Genomic DNA, 5,557 nt, shown 5'->3' on the forward strand with positions numbered 1-5,557 from the left:
AAACAGGGTGGGACAGAAATATTATTACTGATTTATTAGTGATTGTGTAAATTTTACAAATTTTACTGACAAATATTTGTCTCGGCTTTGTTTTAAATGTCCTAATTTTACAACTGTTTTTATTGTGTAATCTTGTTGGCTATTCTGTTTGTTGGTATAATTTAGGTTTTATTCTTGTCCTACATATGAATTGTTTGATGTCAAATCAAAGTATTGAGCCAAATAAATGTCTTTGTTCAAAAAATAATGGAACTCCCTTTACATTTACATTTTGCCTGACTTTCAGTAAATTAACAACAGCATTAAATTGTATTTATAAAAAGATCGAGAGTGAAGTAAGTGCTATTGCGTGTTATGTGAATGAGGAGAGGGTATGATGTTGACAGCTCAAGAAAGGCTACAAACACACACACACACACACACACACACACACACACACACATTGCACTGACACAGAATTGTTTTACATCTGTTCTAGCATTCCATTACCCTTGCTGGTGTAATTCCAGGGGTGTCAGTTTCCTCAAAATGAAAGATGTGACCTGTCTCCCCTGCCAAAATGAGTTCACAGTGAAAGGCATATTGTCTTTCTTGCCCTTTCAGCCCAGAGGATCATGTGGACTTTACTCGTTTTCTTTCTCAATGTGATTAGCTGGAGAGTGAAGCTGAAATCTCCTCATCCCAGAGGTTGGGGGGTGGATATCAGGTGAGGTCAAACTTACATAAGATACAGCATACATATATTTAGTGATGGTCATAATGCTTTGGACAAAGATATATTTCTATTGATTTGGCTCTGTACTCCACAATTTTAGATTTGTAACCAAACAATTCACATGCGATTACAGTTCACATTCTCAGATCAAAATTTTGTACATTTTTGTTTCACCATGTAGAAATGACAGTCCCCCATTTCAAGCCACCATGATGTTTGGGACAACTTCACAGGTCTTTCTGATCAGTCAATGGTGTTCAATTGCAGGTACAACAGAACATTCAGTATCTAGCCTAGGCTTTTGATTGCCATTGGAGTCTATTATTGCCGTTTGTCAACATGAAAACCAGTTTTACCAATGAAAGCCAGGGATGCCATTAAGAGGCTGAGAAATAAGAAAAACTAACAGTCAGTGAAACAGGACAAACCGTTTGGAACATTATAAAGAAGAGAGCACTTGTGAGCTCAGTAATTGCAAAGGGCCAAGTAGGCTAAGGAAGACATCCACAGTTGAAGACTAAAGAATTCTCACCACATTGAAGAAAAACCTCCAAACACCTGGCCGACAGATCAGAAACAGTCTTCAGGAGGCTACTGTCTTCAGAAGACTTCACAAACAAAATGAAAGAGGCTACGCTGCGAGATGCCAACCACCAGTTGCCTGCAAAACCAGGATTTCCAGGGTACAGTTTGTACCCAAAAGAGCATGCAGAGTTCTTCAAAAAGGTCTTGTGGACAGATGAGACCAAGATTCACATTTATCAGAGTGATGGCAAGAGCTTAGTGTGCAGGCCGAAAGGAACAGCTCAAGTTCCAAAGCACCCCCAGCCCCATCACCTGTGAAACACAGTGACAGGGGTTTTATGGTTTGGGCATGTATGGCTGCTACAGGTTCTGGCACTGTAGTCTTCATTCATGATTTAAGTACTGATAGCAGCAGCAGAATGAATTCCGATGCGTACAGAAGTATCTCATCTGCGCAAGTTCAAGCAAATGCTCATTAGAAACTCATAAACTCATTGGCAGGTGCTTCATCCTGTAGCATAACACTGATCCCAAACGTACTACTAAAGCAATAAAGTATTTTTTTCAAAGCCAAAAACAGGAAAATTCTTAACTGGCCAAGTCATTCACCTGATCTGAATCTGAATTGAACTTGTTTATCATATGCAGAAGAGAAAACCTAAGGCAACTAGCCCCTGAAACAAGTAGGAGCTGAAGATGGCTGCAGTACAGGCCTGGCAGAGCATTATGAGAGAATATACTCAGCACCTGGTGATGTCTATGGGTCACAGATTTCAAGTAGTCAGTGCATGCAAAGGATGTAGGACAAAGTATTAAACATGACTACTTTCATTTACATAATATTAATATGTCCTAAACTTTATGGTGCCCAGTAATGTCCAGGCTATATATAAATAGTTCTGTAATTTCTACATGGTGAAACCTAAATGTATAAAAAATACACGTAAATTAAAGCTGAGAATGTGCACGTTAACCACATGGGAATTGCTTGATTACAAATATAAAATTGAGAAACTGAGAGAAAATATGGCTTTGTCCCAAACATTGTGGAGCTATCTGGTTATTATATATATATATATATATATGTGTGTGTGTGTGTGTGTGTGTGTGTGTGTAATGAGTGACTGCACAGGAAAAAGGCTCTGTAATTACTTCTTTTTTTCTCCCTGTAACTCCACATCATAGCGATCTCAATGCACGCCCTACCATAACTAAATGTGACAAATGTCATCAGATTCTGTGGTGAAAACGAGGTCAGTTCAGTTGTTTCGCAATCTAGCTCATTTCCGTGCGCAGAGAACTTGAACGCACGTGCGCCAGCGGGGGGGAAGAAATCCCGTGGCTGGGGATCCCAGAGGCGGACGGAAAAGCAGTGAACTTCTCTGCACATTACTGATATTTATATGAGCTATTTCTTTACACAAATATTGCAGAAAATGTTTATGAGAATGAAGGTCAACATACAACCGTGGACAAAATTTTTTCCTTAGATTTTCACAAGGTAAGCTTTTTCTACTACGCCTGCGGCGACTGCATGTCCCTGGAACAGGTGAAATGGGGCTAAATCAGCAAAGCTTGTCCAAAGCACACTTTTACACCCGGGACAGATGGCTGTGCCTCTCAGTGTCCTGGATCATTCTTAATATGTGTGGCAATGCAGGAAAATCCCAAAAATGTTCCAGCAAGGGTGTAAGGCCAAAGTCACTTAACTGAGAAAGTTAACATGGAACCGTAGATAAACATAAGCTTACCTGGGTAAATTTGGATGTATAATGTAATCAATTCTGCGTATTATTATTATTATTATTATTATTATTATTATTAATAACATGTTTATTCTTTTGGTCATCATTAATCTAAGACATGGCAATCCCATTTCTTTGTTTTTTAATACTTTTTTTCAACTTCAATATTCATAGAGTTGTAGAGACACCAATTCTTTTTCTTTTGCGGAACCATTTAAGGTGGAGGAAAAAAAAGGGTTTTTGCAGTATGTGACCCAGACGTGTATATGGCACTGCTGGCCATTTTGTCTCTGTTGTATAACGCAGACGGGTTTATTTTTCCTTACTGCCCTGTGCCTCCCAGTGTCCTTCATACAAATAATATCAAATAACCAGAGAGTTTCAGAAGCACCATCCACCTGGGATAATATTGAAGGATGAGGCCCTTGCTCATCAATGGTACACTGTGGAACACTAGGAGTTTCAAGCCAGATGCATATTCAACAATAATTTTCATGGCATACAGTGTTACCTTGCGTCAGTTACTGATGATGTGAAATGGAAAAATGTATTTTGTTCAACATTGATTTAAAATAGACACAAGAAGCAGAGCAATTTTCGACATGAACACCCAGCAATTGAAAAAAAGGTTAGCAACAAATATAACATTTATTGAAATTAATTATAACAGTTTTGCTATTGTGAAGTCACTTGTTCTGTTATGTAAAACACATTGTTATGGTAAGCCAATCAGGGTGGAGGGGCCTGTGAGGAATTCTATGCAAACTCTTCTCTGACCTCACTCCCCTGCTGACCGCAGTACAGGTCACTGAACTCCCAGCTGTGAGCTAAATGCACACACACGAACAGCTTCACTGGGTTTATATGTCCAGGCAGAATTTACGACTCAGCACCTTCATCTCAGTGTAATTTATATTGTTTCATAAGCAAAAAAACAACTGTCTTCAAGTCCATACAAATGTAGTTAATTACAAAAATTTCTCGGTTTAGGACAGGTCCGCTTTTGTGCGAAATCCTTTTGTTTCCTCGAGTTTAGACAGTGTTACAGCATAAACTGTTCCAACGCTGGCACCCGCCCTCGTGTGATCGTCCGCTGACACCTCGGAAAGGACGTGTATTTGATCTGTGTGGTTATCTGGCCAAAGACCAGAGCTTTCCCACACCTCTCTTGTGAGGCCGTACAAAAGCAGTGCCAGGTCATTTCTTCCAGCTCGCAGCAGGCCCCTGAACATGAATCTTAGTCTCATTGTTCACAGAAAGAAGGTGTCCATACAGTTGATAGTTTCTTTCCTAACCATCCCTTCCCATTAGATTTAGCATTTGGATTTCCTTCCTAATGACAGTTATAATTGCATAAATAATAACATTCAAAGTGTACATTTAAGTCTCAGTACCACGTGTTGTTACATTACAAGCTTGTGGCCTGGCACTGAAAAAAAATCGGGCTCAGCAACATGTCAGCTGTGGTCACATGTTAGAATAAGCAGGCTGTTTTACGAGAAGGCCTGTAGTGAAGGCACACACAAAGGGCCTCATTCACAAAACCTGTCTTAAATTATTCTTACTTTTGTTCTTAAAAATGTTCCTATGAAAGCACAATATGCGATTCATGACACATGTGCAGACCTTTGTTTCGGTGTATCCCAGGTGTATGAGATGATGAATGCTGGCAGTTTGTACACTTTATGCGCAATCCTGTTCGTGTGATTTGCATAAGGAAACAGCCATGAACAAGTGCAGATAAGAAAAAAAATGATGAATGCCTAAATGTTCTTGAAAACATTTTCATATGCAGTTTGAGATCAAATGGGAATAAGGCCCAATATCCAGTTCTGTGTACTGTGTCCATTCACTAGGTTCTTTTTTACTGAGCATTTGTTTTTTATAGGAACAGACACATGTTGACATGTAAGTTGTTTAAAATGTGGCAGAATCCAGTCCTGGAGAGCCGCAGCGTCTTCTGGTGTTTGGTGCGTTCCAGCACCAGTGATTCATTTAATTGGTTGATTGGCTACAGAGTCCGCTTTCTGAAAGCCTAAATTGGCAGCTGATTGATCTGATTGGTTTAAAACTATAATCAGATGCATTGTACCACACTATTTCTAGCTTATGTTAATTTACAATGTTTGTACCTAGAAGGCTTTTAAAATAGATTGCTTGGAAAATTCAGGAAACAGTAAACAAAAATCAAGTTGACAATTGTTAAAATGTCATGAGAACAATTATAATTAGACTGGAATAAAATGACATTTCCCTGGGGGAATGTCAGGATATGAATGTATTACAGTATAAATAATAGATTATTCATAAATATGGGGATGTTGAACACTGTGTTAGTAAATACAAGCCTTTTACCATGTGTTACTGTTCCTTTAGGCAAGGTACCTAACCCAAATCAAGTAAACTGCTGAATTTATAGATAATGTTCTAAATAAAGCTAAGTAATGTAAGTCTCTAAATCAGAGTGTCTGCTAAACAAAGAAAAGCTGCAATGCCTCGACACTGTCGTGGAGACTTGGCATGGGGAACTGGCGGACCACACGATTACACAAACCCACCATCAGACTTCTAA

Source organism: Anguilla rostrata, chromosome 9, assembly GCF_018555375.3.
Source record: "Anguilla rostrata isolate EN2019 chromosome 9, ASM1855537v3, whole genome shotgun sequence".
Taxonomy (NCBI): Eukaryota; Metazoa; Chordata; class Actinopteri; order Anguilliformes; family Anguillidae; genus Anguilla; species Anguilla rostrata.